The sequence below is a fragment of the Armigeres subalbatus genome, chromosome 3 (genome assembly GCF_024139115.2).
Source record: "Armigeres subalbatus isolate Guangzhou_Male chromosome 3, GZ_Asu_2, whole genome shotgun sequence".
Lineage (NCBI taxonomy): Eukaryota > Metazoa > Arthropoda > Insecta > Diptera > Culicidae > Armigeres > Armigeres subalbatus.
This window is the reverse complement of record NC_085141.1, coordinates 113,081,490-113,099,008: the sequence shown is the minus strand read 5'-3', so window position 1 is coordinate 113,099,008 and position 17,519 is coordinate 113,081,490. Positions and strand designations below refer to the sequence as shown.

The window sequence follows — 17,519 nt, the reverse complement described above, 5'->3', positions numbered from 1 at the left end:
TACCATGGTACGGTGTTGATGATAGGAGAAATGGATATGACAAATTTCTTTTCTTCTTGATCTTGAGTTGCACCAGTGAGTAATTCTCATAAAATCAATTAGGGGAACTGTTTCAATGCAATTCAATATTATGACATTATTATTTCCCATTCAAACTGGGCCTATTCCCGTCCATTCCATTTATCTATAGAGGATAGCAAATAATGCAATCCCTGATTGAGCTATCTTCTAACTATTCTTCTTTTTCAATGGTTCACACTCCAACTGGAACATTTCAAATTAGTATTCCATTAGCAATTATCAATTGAAAGCTATTCTATGCCAGCCATTGCGTGAGTATGGATCTTGTGTGGCGTGTACAATGGATACACTGTGCTCAGGTCGTCGAGAAAGTTTCCAACCCGAAAACATCCTAGACCGGACCGAGAATCGAACTCTCCATCTACGCCTTAACTCGCAAGGCTATTGTAAACCCCATTATCTTTCAACTATATTTTCCCGATTCCGTGACTGCTCGGTCTCCAGATCGCTTTGTGGAAAGATCTGTTTGACGAGTTCAATGGTCACTTTCTCCCTATTAATTGGCCTATCTACTTTCTATTTAAATATGTGCTTTTTCTCACCACTTGTTGGGAAACACGATAAAACAATCTACCAAGAAATTAAATAAACAATAAATCTTCAACACAAAATCTAGATGACCGGTTCTTGAAAGCACTGTTATGACCGATTTCTCCAACAATCTTGATCCCTGCCTCGAATCTCCTTGACTTTGCCAAACCAAACATATTTGCCTTTCCAAACTGCCGTTACCGAAAACAATTCCAAACATTTTCTACTCTTGACACCATAAAAATCGTCTCTTCAATCAGCTGTCGGTCAGTTAGTCAGTAGTTGGGTGCCTTCAAGTGGTTGACTCGACTACCGAAAACCCGTCGCAGTCGGTCGGTACCGTGCGTACTAGTCGAAGCTGCACCCCAGTCAAACGTCGTACGGCAATCATTAGTCATGCAATGGGTACCCAACAGCGCCCAGACAGAGGCTGATGACCTTATGATCGGTAACCGATCTGTGGCTGTTGCTTACAGTTGAGTGGAAGCCAAGCCTTTTGCGGAGACCCCGCAAGAGCGTAACAAAACTTGTTGTTTATGTTTGTTAACCTGCTTGGGAACTGGTTAAGAAAGGTGCTAAATGTTGTTAGAACTCAGAAGAGCTACAATTTCAGAACAACGAAGAAAGGCAAAAGAGTTTCCGGGTTTATTGGAATAGATTCACATAAGGTATTTGGCAGAATTGAGCGAGTTGTCATGCCCCAGATATGTTGAATGTATTCCTTATTCGGAACCAAATTAGAACAGCAAGTCACGTACGTCACACTTAAACTCTCACTATCAAGCCGCACTGTCGCGATTGGGCTCGGCGTTCATGATTCCAAAAAACACGCACCATCAGCTGGCGCTGATGACCCACAACCGCAGCATTCGTGTTGGCATCACATCAGTTGCCCCAATCACGATCGTCCGCGGTGCAGAAGATTGATTTGAATGTAAAACTTTTCGCTCATGGACACACCTTCCAAGCGCTGCGCCCATTCCAGAGAGGCGAAACCGTCACGAAATCGGGGTTAACGGTTGCCGGCCGTAATTTACACCACAACAGCACCGTCTTGACGAGTGAGATCGTGGCTGGACAGATCGTTATCAGCATCTCCCTAATTGCGGGTGTCAATTCTAAAAATGGGGATAGCTACAATTCGAAACTTTTTGGGAGAGGTCTTTCTCCAATTCATGAACCATAATGTATGTAATTTATATACCCCAGCATGCATCGGTTCGACCGCAGCGACAGATGACAAGAGGTAGTGAAAGCAAAACGATATCGAGCGAAATGCCTTGAACTTGAAACCGATCCCGCAGTTTTGTTCAACGACCCGGTCAATAAAACCGGCATTCAACCGTTCTGCTGGACATCTGACAGGGAAAACCGGTTCGCCAACCGACCGGCATGCAGTGAGCACGTTACTGGCGTTGATTGCAATGAACAGTAACATACAGTCGCACACAGGAGTATTTAGCCATTCTGGCTGGAAAAATGGCGATTGAAGTTTTATTTACCGATCACGACTGTGAAGATGAGTTTCGGTTCAACTAAGTTTTAACTAAGCTTTGGTTAACGTTTTGCAGATATTTGATTAAGAATGATGAGATCTTATGTGCCTCGTGACCATGCGACGAGTGACGTCAATAATCCATGCGTATTCGTGTGAACGGTTAAATTCTTTAAAACCCAAGGAACATTGTCACTTTTGACTAGTAATAACCGTGCAGGTTATGGTATATGGTATATGGCCAAATATGAAGGCTGCAATAGTGTATTCAAATTCCATAAAATGACCAAAAAGAAATTTTATCAAAAAACTATTTTTCAGATTGCTATATCTTATGAGCTGGTGAATTTGGGCAAAATTGGGAGGGAGTTGAACAATGTCTTTAATAACGTTTTACAACGGGTTTCCGGTGACGTGCAAATTATTTGTTGGTTAAATGTTGCTATCGATTAAACTCATTCTCATGCTAACGTACCTAAGGGGCGGTTACGGTTAGCTAATACGACATTCAGGTTGGCTGCTTAAACCAACCGTCGTCGCCGCAGATCGTGATGACTTGAAACCCCCTGTAACTAGTTCAGGCAGCAGCCGTCGCGCATGAACCTCAAGGACCTTCATATGCTTGCACCGATCCCTTCACAACCCACCCGTGGCATGTTGAGGCCGGGTGGGCTTAATGTCCACAGCGCCACAGTAGTCTCTGCTGCATCTGTTCAAAACCTCACCAACGCTACAGTTTCGACATGATCCTTGTAGCTGCAGTTATCACCGCATTTCGTATACCGTGGGAATTGAAATCCGTACACATAATATATGTTAAAATTCCTAGAAAATACGAATCGATTGGAAATAAAACGGTGGTCGATAATCCAGATGCACGGTGGCCTCTATTTCTGAAGTGTTGCTATTTCATAAACTATCTTCTGCTTTTCTTCAGAGTCGGGGTATGGCGTGACCCCGTGCCCCCACAAATCTTATGTACCAAAACCTTTTTCGTACATTCTGGGGCCCCCACAAACAGTTGGCCCCAGGCCCCCCTTACGGCTTAATCCGGCCCTGTCCGTGATGTCTGTGATCATCTCCATATTCTGGCCACCGCTCTCCTCATGGTTGGAATAGCCTCGTCCATCTTGACATCGATACGCACTTCATTTGACTTTGACCCGACATGATCTTCCCCATCACCTTTACTCCAGGTCGATGTCATCCATATCTCGCACAATGGGCTTGTTTTGCAGCCAAAATGCGATAATTTCTTCTAGTTTGAAAAAGAGTTTCAAATATTTACACTTCTGACTGATTGTTTTATGTTTATTTGTTGCAGATTGTACAAGGACACCTCGTGTTTAAGGTAAGCAAGCAAGTAGTTTGTCTGTTTATAAGGGACAGCCCTATGATTGGCTGTGCGAACTATGGATACATGACTAGGTAGATAAGTAGAAACCGTCACTTCTGACATTGTACTCAACAACAAAATTTACAAGACTGCATATCATAGTGATGTTCTACTAAAAAAAAACTAGTAGGATAAATGACCCAATAGTGAAGGAACTATGCAGGATCCTACACCTCATCTATACTTCAGTCCTCTTACCTTGGGAGTGTATTCGAAAGCTCATCAGCTCTATTTTACACGGAGCGTGTCATAGCTGCATCATACTCCATTACTGTTACCGTCATCTGGGGGGAAGATGATCATTTTTAAGACAAAACATGCAATAACAATGTGTGTTTACATTTTAAATCGAAACAAATATTCTCAAAACATGTACTGCTGTACGTTGCAATAATCAACAACTTTAGTTTTCTGAAATGCATTCGCATTTATTAAAATAAATTAAATTATCACACATTTTTTGAGTAATCTGGTTTGGGGTGAAGTTGATCAAGACAGCTCTACTAAAATCATTATGACCTAGCCATCATGTATGAATGTTTAATTTACTACGTAAAGAAGTCTACGAAGTCAATATTTGAAACGAAAATAGCGTCACTTATGACTATCTCTCTCTTTCGTTGCGTTGCGTTGCGTTGCGTTGCGTTGCGTTGCGTTGCGTTGTAACGGAGTATTTCGTAGATTGCATACTGATAGTTGTCATGCATATTCTTTACCTTTCTTACCCCAATTGCTTATGGATTTCCATTTGGGATTCAATGGAAATCCAATTGAAATCAAAATGATAAAACATGAAAGCTATCATTGCCGGCCACGCCCATCTTCTCCGTTACTAGGAAAGGGAAGGAAATGATGATATGACATCTACTTAACGAGAGGCCAGCGACTCACCGACGCCCTCATAGATGTCAAGGAATTGGATGGTGGGTAGGGTATGTGGTTTAGGAGTATCATTATAAGCAAATGATAGAAAATTTGTGGAAATACGTTGGGAGTGACTTTGCTAAGAAATTTATGTCACTCCATTATCCTTGCCGATGATTTTCCTCGGATGGGGCGAAGATATTAGCCTTGCCCTGGCTAATAGCCTAGGTTTAAGCGCCTTTGCTCGCTCTCTGAAACGAAAAAAGTACAAAAAGAAATTAAATTTCCCTTCCCCCTTGATATGATAATGATTTTGATCAACAAATGAATTCTAAGTGGATGAATAAATGATCAAACGGCTGCAAACAAGCCTCTATTGTCGTAGCAGAAGCAAACCCGCCTCAATACGACAGGCAGAAGCACATGCAGAAGCATTGCCGCCAAGCCCATCGTCCCTTCGGTACAACCAGAAAGTAATGCTTCAGGGAGATGTTCTCGTAAAACAGAGAAAAATTAAGAAGCAACTAAACGAGATGTATAAGAACGAGGAGATGGAAGTATCGAGAATGAGGCTTTAAATAAGGGGAGCGAAGGGTAAGCTATGAAATGAAGAATTATACTTAATTGAATCCTGAAATAGCGCAAAGTTTAATAAAAGCTTGGAGCAACTGATATCCGAAAGCAGGGTATCCAACATATGAAACCGGAACCAATCCGTGACTCCGTTAGGATAGTGGATGAACAAGAAATGTTTCTAAGGTCTCTCCCCATCTTATAACTCGTAGGGACCTGCAATTTTGGAGTTTTCTTATCTTGTATATCTACTTTCGAAAAAAAAAATAATGAAAAATGAAATATTGATTGGTGAAAGTCGATTTTCCGATTAATGTCCGCCTTAATCCCCATAGTGAGTTGTTCCTGCACACAGTAAAAACTTTCTGACTTTATTTCAATAAGAGGCCCATGAAAATATAAACCATTATTTCAACATCGTCTTTCTGCATTCTGAATACTTTCCAATGAAAAATGACAAGTGAAATAAACAACGTAAATGATAAATATTTGCAGCATATTTTGAATCTCCATAGGAAAACTGTAAACAACTGCAACAAACGACTCACATACCACTACAATTTTCATCTTTCATAATTATTCATGATAGTGCTGTTCATTTATACCTTCCTGTATTACAAGTATTACAATGGTTGAGAAAATGTAAGCGAAGTTGAACACATGGTAAGAAGTAGAGCTCATGAGTTATTAAACTTCAAAGTTAGTCGTGGATTACTTGGAACAGTTCTATTGTGGTAATATTAGAGGTACAGTTTTCTTGTAAATTTACTTACTTACTTATGGATCCTGTACACCTCCGGTGGTGCAAAGAGCCGACTTGAAAGATCTCCATCCTGAGCGATGCCCGGCTATCGCTTTAACCTGTTGCCAGGTTAGATTTCGGTCGACTTCTTTTATTTCTTTATTGAGGCTTCGCCGCCATGAGCCTCTGGGTCTGCCTCTGCTGCGATGTCCCGCTGGGTTCCAGTCTAATGCTTGCTTACAGATTTCGTTTCCGCCCCTACGTAGAGTGTGGCCGACCCAGCCCCACTTCCGGTCCCGAATTTCTGTTGTTATCGGCCTCTGGTGACAACGACGATGGAGCTCGTTGTTTGAGATCCAGTTGTGAGGCCACCAGGCCCGAATTATATACCGCAGGCATCTGTTAATGAACACCTGCAACCGTTGAGTGTTCTCCACTGATACACACCATGTTTCGCTAGCGTATAACAGCACAGATTTCACGTTAGAGTTGAAAATTCGTATTTTGGTGCGTTCACTTATCTGCCTGTTTTTCCAGATATTTCTTAAACTCGCAAAGGCAGCCCTTGCTTTCTTGATCCGTGCGCCTATGTCGATCTTGGTACCGCCGTCTGACGCCATTTGGCTACCAAGATATTGGAAGCTTTCAACATTCTCCACTGGTTGCCCGGCTACTGTGAAACTGGAAGGAGTCACCGTGTTTACATCCAACGATTTGGTTTTGTTGACATTGATGACTAAACCTGCCGAGGAGGAGCGATCGGCAAGGTCGTTGAGCTTACTCTGCATACCAGAGCGCCGTTGCGCGAGTAGTGCAACGTCATCCGCCAATTCGAAGTCGTTTAGGTGCTCCATGGTTATAGGCTGCCATAACAGCCCGCGGTTTGGTTCACGGTCAATCGCATCTACCAGAATCTCATCGATTACGATGAGGAACAGTAACGGTGATAGAATACATCCTTGCCTCACACCAGCTACGACCCGGATAGGGTCGGACAGGACCCCATTGTGCAGCACTCTACACGAAAAGGCCTCGTACTGTGCTTCGATGAGGCCGATGATTTTCTCAGGAACCCCCTTGCGTCTCAGGGCACCCCACATATTCTCGTGATTGAGACGGTCGAAAGCTTTTTCGTAGTCAATGAATATCGTTGACCTGCTCCAGAATGATGCGGAGCGTGACAATATGGTCCACACAGGATCTTCCGGCACGGAATCCGGCTTGCTGCCGCCGGAGAGTCGCATCGATCTTCTCCTGAATCCGGGCTAGGATAATTTTGCACAGAACTTTGAGAACGGTACACAGCAACATAATGCCTCGCCAGTTATCGCATACAGTCAGGTCACCCTTTTTGGGCACCTTCACTAAGATACCTTGCATCCAGTCGACCGGGAAAGTTGCGGTGTCTCAGATATTACGAAATAAACGATGCAGTAGTTGAGCGGATGCCATGGGGTCAGCTTTGAGCATCTCGGCTGATATGCGATCGACCCTTGGCTTTATTCGATTTCATGCTTTGGATGACTGTTTAAATCTCTAGCAGTGATGGAGCTTCGGTATTGACGCGTGTTATACGTCGGGTCCTAGGCAGATCATGCCGAGGTGGTGATGGCTTGGTGATGGACTGGTGGAAAAAGTTGTTCGATGTGTTCGAACCAGCGTTTCAGGTAGTCAGTTGGGTCGGTCAATAATTGATGATTTGCGTCTTTCACGGGCATCGTTGCATTCATCTTCGCCTCGCTTAAGCGTCGTGAGATATCGTAGAGGAGACGAATGTCCCCGGTTGCGGCGGCTCTCTCTCCTTCGTCGGCCAGAGAGTCTGCCCACGCTCGCTTGTCCCGTCGACATGAGCGTTTTACTTCCTTCTCAAGAGCCGTGTATCGTTGACGGGCTAAGACTTTGGCTCCTCTGGTTTTTCTTGTAAATAGTTCTAACCTATTAGCCCCCGGAGTGCAGACACGGTTGGATGAGCGTTTATAAGGGCTGTCCTATTTATACTATATGTCCCAGGACGCTGGAATAATATGGGTTAACTGAATTGAAATCATTTTTTGTTGTCTGAAATCTTAAGTAAACTGTTCAATGTACCACTAGAATTACAATTTTCGACTCTTATTCTACGTCACTCATGCTGATCTACTTGACGTGCATTTCACGTCCCTTCCCCAATCGTAGTTAGATGGACGTAATATAATAAACTGAAACGGGCTCACCAGATCAGTAGCTGGAACGGTGGATCCACGCTTGAAAACTATGATGTATGTATATGTTTGGTTGGGAAATTTGCGACGATTCCGGAAACTTCAGATTCATCACAATCCGGTGTCCTAGCTCACAATTTCTTCAAAAAGCCATTCGAAAATCACAGTATAACAGCGTCAAGAGCCAAATTATTTAAACTTTTTTTTTAACAATTTTGAAACCAATTTGAAACAAGAGAAAAACTTTGACGGATTTTTTTTGCGTCCGCTATTAATCACAGCCTACTTGAAACTCCACTTATGACTATCTCTCTCTTTCTTCCACAAAATACATTTTCATTATAATCGAAAAACTCGGATTTTCTACCTAGCGGTAACATTGCTTGAACGGATAATATAGTTGACTACCGTTATATAAAAAAATTAGGCACTTTTGACTGACACATCAAATGATCATCTTCGCCTCAATGATCATCTTCCCCCATTTGACGGTACCTGAAATCAGTCCTCCAATTATTGGTGCAATGTTCCAATAGTTGCGGTGTTTTGTTATTCGTGTTCCTATAGTTGCGAATCCCGCACCGCAACTATTGGCGCAAGGGAGAGGAAAAGTTAAGCTATTTTAGAGATACTTTACCAATAGGGCACTGCACGGAAACATCTCTTTCTCTTTCGTTCCTCATTAACTTTGACGTTTACTGGCCTTGTTGTTTTCTAATTTCTTTGCAGCGAGAAAGAGACAAAATGAAAAAAAAATCAAAAAACTCCTCTGATTTGTTAAAGAATGTTTTGAAAATCCTCAAATTTATCCAAATTTTATTTTGATGTCCCTGTTGCGGCCAGCAGCAAACCACCGGGGTGCTTTATTCTGGCACCACACCAGCGGATACAGCATACCTCATGCTGCCAGCCGTACATCAAACACCATTCTAATTTATTAAATACTTACCCCTTTTGATCATACCTAGCTCCACAACTGGAGCATCATAAAACATACCTGAAACAACAACAAAAACATAGGATTGAACAATAATTAAATACAATAATCGTGATACACTTACCAGTCGATCATTCCAGATCATGAGCACTTCTCCATTTGTTTATTTACATTCATTGTAATTGACACTTCTAGAACATTCAGCCATACGTACACTTTACACAATACAAATCTTTAGTACTTGCATTGACTTGCATACAATAAGCTTAGGAATTGAATAGAATTCTAGAAGGTTCTTAAATGTATAATAGGGTAGAGCCGACTATAAATAAGACACGCAGAAATACATGAATTTATTTTAGTCTTGAAATAAACGTGAACTGGAAAGTATCTCTCTCGTGATAAATTAGTACCCCGGTACTTCGTCATCGCTCGAACAGCCCCCCTCTTTTGACAAAAAACCCCGAGAGGGAGGGGGGGGGTTAACAAAATAGTTTTTAAATATTTGTATCGGCCTTAGCAAAAAAAATATTAAACACGGTTTTATGATAATTTTGTAAACTGAGCAGTGAAATAATGCAACAACTGACTGATTGTGATAAAAAAATTGTGTGAAAATAGAGCACAAATCAAAAATTAATTAGATGATATTACAAACGATTGATGGGGCCCTCTTTAGCCGTACGGTAAGATGCACGGCTACAAAACAAGACCATGCTGAGGGTGGCTGGGTTCGATTCCCGGTGCCGGTCTAGACAATTTTCGGATTGGAAATTGTCTCGACTTCCCTGGGCATAAAAGTATCTCCATGTTAGCCTCATGATAAACGAATGCAAAAATGGTAACTTGGCTTAGAAACCTCGCAGTTAGTAACTGTGGAAGTGCCGAATGGACACTAAGCAAAGAGGCGGCAACGGCAAAGGATTCCCCGTCGAATGCAACTTGTTGCAAGCAAATCGGTCAACGCTTTGTTCCAATAAGTGTGTGTATAATAACTAGACATGCCCAAAGAACAAAAATATTTTGAAAAAACTCATTTATGTCAATCAATTATGTTTGAATAATTATAAAAACTGCATAAAAACGTAAATAAATATAAGTTAAGGGAGAACTAAAACGATATTGAATGATTTATCAATAAAATGAGGGTGCCTACAACCGAATTTCGCAGCCTTTTTGAAATGTGAAGAAAAAAAAATTTGCGCTAAAATTTTGATGGTGATCGTCAATGAGCCTAAAAATAGATTAAATTTACTGTATAAATACGCATTAGAACTCACTTTTTGAATTAAACCACTTCAATTTATGACACTTTGAAATAGGCAAAAAAAACTTTCGTGTTGTTTTTCCTGTACAAAAATAATATTTAATTCTAGTTCAAAGTAGAGATGCCCATCCGATTCAATATTGAGCACAAAACATCATGCTTCTATGGCAAACAAATGACGGTTGTCAGAATGACAGCATCTCTTATATGTCAAAAGATACATAAGGGTGCCCATAAGCGAACGGTGCCCACAACTGAACCTCCTCCCCTATTGATCGACTCAGCTCAACGAATTGAGGTGATGTCTGTGTGTGTGTGTTCGCGCAAAAGTTCGCAAAAAGTCTTGCTCATTTTCAGGCACTTACCCTTATCCGAATTGCTCGCAACAAATTGCATTCGACGCAGAATGCTGTCCCACTAATTCCTGTTGAAAATTGATAAAAAAAGATATGGCCAAAATGCATTTTCTTTAGACAAAATCGAGTGGAAAAGTTTAGCTCATTTTTAAAACACTTATCTTTAATCGATTTGCTCGCAACAAGTTGCATCCGGTGTGGAATCCTGTCTATTGTTTCCTATTGAAAATTGGCCGGATCGGGTATGGGCTCAGAAATTATGGCCAAAATACATTGTCTTTGGACGAAGACGAGTGAAAAAATCCAGCTCACTTTTTTGGCATTTATCCTAAAACCGATTGGCTCGCAACAAATTGTGTTCGGCGCAAAAATTGGGCTGTTTGGACTCTGGGCACGAAAGTTTTGGCCAACATACTTTTTAAAAAAAAAAAAAAACTAACTTTTTATAAGAGTCCCGGAGACTAATTTTTCATTCGTAAAATGCATTTAAAAAATTCACTTATTTTCGGGACAATTACTCACAACAAGTTGAAAAGGTCGGCGAATCCTGTTTCATCATTACCTTGACGTCTTCGGTTTCCTCTTGTTCTTGACCAGGGTCCAGGAGGCGTCATCCCCCTCTATTTCCCTGGTCTGGTGCGGCTGAGAGCTCTCAGCCTGCCGTACCCCCTTACCACCGTCATTCCTGGGTGGACGAACCATTCCAGGTCCTTCCTCCCCCGGTTTTGGAGGTACCTGGCCGGGGTTCAGCTTCCCAGCCCCACTACCCTTGTTCGGGGTAGTAACCCTCCGCGTTTTGGAGCGGCCCCCAGGGAGCTCATCCCCTGGAGACTGTCTCACCCGTTTTTGTGTCTGCTTCGTACTTGAGCCTCAGTCTGGGTAGACTTTGGTACCACCGTCTTCGCTGGCACGCCTTCGGTCGATTCGACCTTGCCCGAGTCCGCGAATCCTTGGGCCTCAGTCTGGGTAGACCTCGACTCCACGGATTTCACGGGTTTACACTTGACCGTCCCGACCACCCTCTCCAGCTTGGCGTCCAGCATCGACTTTCGAAGTTTCTGCAAGCTCCTCTTGAGGTCCTTGCTGATATTATGCTTCGATGACGCAAAGTCGATGATGGCGTCCAGCTGTTCCGTCGCCACCTCGAAGGCCGAAAGCCCATCGCGTTTGCGGTTCATCGCCTCCACAAGCCATGGGCCGTCAATAACCACTACCGGCGTTTTTTTATCCGAGATGAAGGTTAAGTGACCCACGCTGGCGCTGCGCACTGAGCTGCCGACTATTGCCTCTGGCCTCCTAGGCAGAGACCTGAACAACCCACCTCTTGTGAAGGGGTTGTCGCCTACACTACTACTAATTGAAGAATTGACTTGGTTTTCCATTTTGGTCCCACGAGTTGCTCGGGAAAAGAGGGCCACCACGCCAGAGCCCAGCATGACGCGGTAAGGGACAATTACTGTGGAGGGTGCCCAGGTACCCCCACAGGCTCCGTTAAAGGCCTAGCTTATTATTTCACCCCCCTGGCCATGCATCCCCTCGGCACGGGTCGCTTAACGCCTTGGGATTAGGGGTTAGGGACGATGGTCCCGGTCTAACTCGCAGTGGCCATGGGGAGGAGTCGCCAAGCCCTTGGACAAAGTCCCTGCTGCCCCCCTGTGTGTATGTATGTGTGTGTGTGTGTGTGTATGTGTGTATGTGTACAAAATTTTGTAGACACACTTTTTGGAACTTAGTATTGCTATTGAAAATTGGACTATGGGATCAAAAGTTATGGCCAAAATACTATTTTCTATGCGCGAAACATGCTAAAAAATATTCACTCATATTTTTTACTTGTCATAAGACGAGTTTGTACAATCCCATTTAATTTTACCACTTAATTGTACCTTGACAGATACGTATTTCGACCTCAACAGTAAGGTCTTCTTCAGTGTCTCGTACTTGACTCGACTTCGAGTGTCTGGCAAAGTTCAATTTTGTAATAGTTTGGAACTTTCAATTCACTGTTTTAACAGTTAGCATTAGCATTAGCATTGAGCATTTCGCACAAATTTGTAGGTGGTACAAGCCAAGACTATTGTATGAGAGTAGCATCAGTTTCATCCGTTACCACAGATATTGATTTGGGACTAATCACTAACTCTTAGATGGAAGCAATGTACTCTCGAATAGTCGAGATCTGTCCTGGCCACGTCCTTGCGAATGCTGAGAAAGGGGAAGGATGGTTTGTTGGACACCTACTTAAGAAAGATGCAGAGAACTCTACGACCTCTCATAGGTGCCACGGGAGGTTTTGGGATTGTGTGGAAGGTGGAAGGAATAACAGTAGGAATCGTTTTGGTATAACGTGAAACACAGAAAGAACTAAGATAGAAATACAAAGTAGGAAAGAGACGAGCCTGGAATTGAACCCACAACCACCTGCTTATAAGGCAGAAGCGGTAGCCACTAGACCACCGAGCTCGTTCTTCAATTCACTGTTTTAACAGTTGTGCAAAATTTCAAAAAGTTCGTTGATAGATTGATACCAAATTCTCCAAAATCGGTTGAAGTTATTAAAACACCCGAAGGACGTAATCCTGCGTTAAAAAATACCGGAACCAATTCTGTTCTGCACTTGAAAATGTATACCGAACTGGGTTGAATTGAACCGAGTTGAACAATCGCCTTTATGCTCTGTTCAACAAAGTATAAACGGCAATCTTTTTGTCGAGCTCGAACTGTCAAATTTACCGAAAATACTCGGATAGCCAAACCTATGATAACCGAAGCTCGCTTTTCAAATTTAACCGATACTGTCAAAAGAACCAACCTTACTACTACTACTTGCGAGCAAAGTCGTAGGATTGCCCATCCAGAGATGGCATGTTCGATTCTCGGTCCGCTCTAGGAAGGTTTCAGGTTGGACAAGGCGGGTATAGAAAAGCTTTCAATTAATAACTAATAGTCTAATAGAATACTAAGTTGAAAAGGTCAAGTTCCAGTTGGAATGTAGAAGTAGAGCCATTGAAAAAGATGAATTCAAAAAATACATTTTAATCTTTTTGCAACGTTCGATGTTTTATTATCCAAATCAATAACGTATATAAAGATTTGTAACTGAGAAATTGGTATAGTGTAAATTTTTGTTATTTTATTATTATTTTTTATATTTTGAATCTCACATATTTCAATCGCAGCAAAAGTTTTTATACACCATGGATTTATAATAACCCAATTGTACGAATTATATATATGAAGGCTATAGAAAAAAAAATACGTGACGACTTTCTAAGATTTCATTGATCTATCGGTTACTATATGGCGATATTCGGATGAAGATATGTTTTCTAACGAACTATTAAGAGTGGCATCTTGCTAGAAACTTCGCCGTTAATAGCTGTTGAAGCGTTTTTCATCTTTTCTCAGTTGGGAATGTAATTCTAATATGAAGAAGAAGTAGTATCTTGATTTGACACGACGCTCTATACGGCTTCTCCACGATAGATTGGTTTACCCAAACTTCGTATTGCTTTCTTTTTTGCCTAGTTTTTATGGATTTTTTCAATTCTTCATGGAAAAGTTTTCCAGCCTGTGAAAATTGTTAGTTATTTAAAATAATGGAAAATCATTCACGCTTTGCTGATATCCGCCTGAAAAGGTCTCACCGGAACCCATCCTCCAACTCCCATCCCCCTGCATTATAACATCAGTGATGCGGCACTGATCATCACTGAGTCATAAGTCAATGATTGGAGCTACTTTACTAATTGAGCTTAATATCCTATCCATACAACTCAACTCGGAACATGAACATCAACATTGATGTCTGTGACAAATAATAATCACTGATTGCCGCTACTAGCACTAACCCTGCATGCTGTTGCCTTATAAAGGCCACTTCCAGGTGCACTGGAACTACGATATGATGATGACTAGTGTTTCCATCTGGCCCATCAGTAATGATCCGACAAGGTAGCATGGTGACAATCGGAGTATGATGGGTTTCACAGCGTTATCTTTTCCCTAGCACGATATTTACACGGTGGTTTGAGCGTGATAGGAGAACCTTCGAGGATTTGCATCGCTGTTGAAAGCAGCCGGAAATATCTGACTTTGCCTATATCATTCTCGCGTAGCTATGCATGGAACCCAAAGACATGCGAGTTCCGGAAGGTTGATAGCAATCTTCTTGATTACTGTTGTATTGTTCAATTATGATGGAATATTTGAGTATGTACTTTTATATCTATTCTTTCGTTTTTTTGTTCGTTATTTGTTATTCATAAACAATTTGTTCGGTCTTTTGTATATAGCCAAACGATTCTGTGCCTTCAAATGGAATGGAACCAATCAAATTCAGATCGATTTCCATTCGTGCTGGACCACTGCGCACTGCTTACCCCGCCACGTCTGCATGGTTAGGTCGCACGGTTCGGCGAAAAACCGACGGCACCAGTTGTGCAACATGGCGCTTTTCCACACCTCCCATTCCCGTCGTGTAAGCGTGACGTTATCGTCTCGTCTCGTCGCCTCCTCCCCTGTACCTGATTGTCCCAAGTGGCTGACAGAGTCGAAGACGGCGCGATGAGTTTGTCCATTGGAACTAATAGAGCCCGCGTGAGACAGAAGGACACTCGTAGAGCTGCTCGCAGTGAAGTTATCTATAGGAAATTATGTTTTCAATAACTCTTGTCGTCGAACTCGGCGGTAACTCGACTTAATACGTAGGTAGGAAGGTACTTATAACATTAAAGAGCGTGCGGAATTTACGTGCAGCTAAATGGTTGCGAATTATCTAATTTATTGCCTTTAGTGCAACTCCCCCTCGTTTGGAACATGATGATTGAGCGAACGGCGCCGCGTGCTATTCTTGTAACTAGCTCAAGTTCAGTCAATGGCTAGGGTGGAGGAAATCTGAATCTATTCAGTGCACTCGAGGTGACATTTATATTTGAGGAAGTGTCGTGCAGCACAATGATGATATAATAAAGACAATTTGTTAGCTCAATGCAATTAGAGTAGAAGTTGTCAACCTTTTCTCTGTTCAATGTAATACAAAGTGTGAACAAACAAAAAATGGTTTTAAGGCATAACAGTGCGTACTAGATACCTTGGGGAAAAGAATGTTATAAATAAGGTGTCATTTTTTTTAGCTAGAAGTACTGAAGAAACGATATTCAAACTTCTAAAACAAAGTTACATCAAAATTGGCTGCTAAATTCAATAAAACTACAAATAAAATGCCAATTTTTATTGCTCATAGGACGATGACAAAGTTAGAACATGAATTAATTGCTTTAATTTATCCTCGTACCTTGTATTGCCTTGGATTTGCTGTTTCCACTTTCACTGTCACAAATTATCACCTCGTTTCGAACAATATCTAGACTCCCCCAGTACCTGCACGTTATCATACTCGCTGCCACCAGAACCGGTGTGAAGTTTGAACCCATAATTTTCCATTTCCACGTCATTGCCCCGACAAGCATAAAGTTCATACCGACCGGCAACAAAGTTTCTGGGTCTACAGAAAAAAGTGCCTCGAATTATCGCACTCCGGTAATTAAGCGGTACCACATGTAGCTACCAGTGCTAACTACTAGACAGCTATTTTGCATGAATTTATGATTTTTTTCTCACCTCTTTGACTGGTTCTGCTTCGTCAGAGCAGTGACCGGATTTTTTTTTCCGTGTTGAGTCGGCAGTACACACCTCATAGCAGACCTTACATGTGCGGATGATGCACACAGCTTGCAAATGTGCAAATTGCAACCCCGAAAAATAAATATGCATGGGAAAATAGATTCACTCGTGATATGTAGCTTCACGGAGTTGGGGGTGCACCGTTGTTGCACTGCACTGCAGTTTCATTCTACACTATGTTGTTTGGTTCCATTTACTGTTGTACCGCTCAATGCTATGCTGGCTCAGACTTTGCGTTCCACGATCGGGCGCCTGTTTGCCTGCTTGGTTTGTTTGCCACATGGAATGTGTTCATGTTTGCTCGTTCTAATTGCATTAATACATTTCTCAGTCTGGTAAGCTGATGGGGTAGTGTGAGCTGGTCGGTGTAGAAGATATCCGTTTTGAGCAGCATTCATCAACAATACCTATCAATTGCATTCCATGGAATTATGTTCAGATAATTTATAGTTTTGTATTACTATCCTTAGGATAGGGGAACTGATTCGATTGTGAGTACAGCGTTTGATTGTAAGCTTCCTACGTATTTTTTGACAGAAAGTAGATGCTATCGTCCTGACCACTGTTATTTCCACAATGAATTGCATGTTATTCGGCAGTTTACTAGTACGATGTTATTCATGTACAATCACGTTAATTTATAATCCTGGCTGTGCGTATGATTATCACTTGTTCGAAATTAAAAAAAAAAAAAAAGAAGGGAAGCGGAAGTGGTGCCTTTCTTGTGTATTATAAAACAAGAAAACACATAAGAGTAACCAGAAAACCACATAAGAGGGGTAAAAGTTGCACTTTACGGAAATAGATTCAGTTATTTCCAACAATTCACATTTATTTGCCTTCATTTGAATGCATTGTAGCAGTTCTTGAAGAAAAGCGGTTTTGAATTTTTTAACTGGTTCTAGGAAGAAAACAATGTTTTTTCAATAACTCCGGAACGCACTGGCCGATTGAGCCTACTTTCAATACCAAAACCCAGATTAATCCACCTAGCAGTGATGATGCCTTTCTCGTGCATTATAAAATATATTGAAAAAATCACATTAGAAAGGTCAAAAAAGCTCTTTGGGGGAATAGATCACATTTTTTCGATCATTTTTAATATTTTTGCCTTGCCACTATTCAAAAAAAATTGTTCTTTGAATTTTCAAGGGGGACCTTTGGGGAAAAACAATGTTTTTTCAATAATTCCGAAAAGCAATGATCGGGCCCATTTCCAATAGCAAACAATTTCCCGTCGAATGCAACTTGTTGCGAGTAAATCGGATAATTCTAAGTTCTAAAAAGTGTGCCTACAAAATTTGTACACATACACACATATAAATGAAAAAAAAAGCCGCATAATATGGAAATAAGGAGGTGTATGAAAACGAACGTTATGTTCAAATCAC

At 41.6% G+C, this 17,519-nt stretch overlaps 1 protein-coding gene across 1 annotated transcript in view; it reads left to right on the top strand.

Moving 5' to 3' along the window:
• Window positions 1-17,519, top strand: part of LOC134225622 (glucose dehydrogenase [FAD, quinone]) — a 184,552-nt gene that overhangs the window by 44,933 nt on the left and 122,100 nt on the right. The window contains exon 2 of the mRNA XM_062705834.1: window positions 3,432-3,458. The gene's annotated coding sequence lies outside the window, so the exon portion shown is untranslated. The remainder of the gene's footprint in view (window positions 1-3,431; window positions 3,459-17,519) is intronic.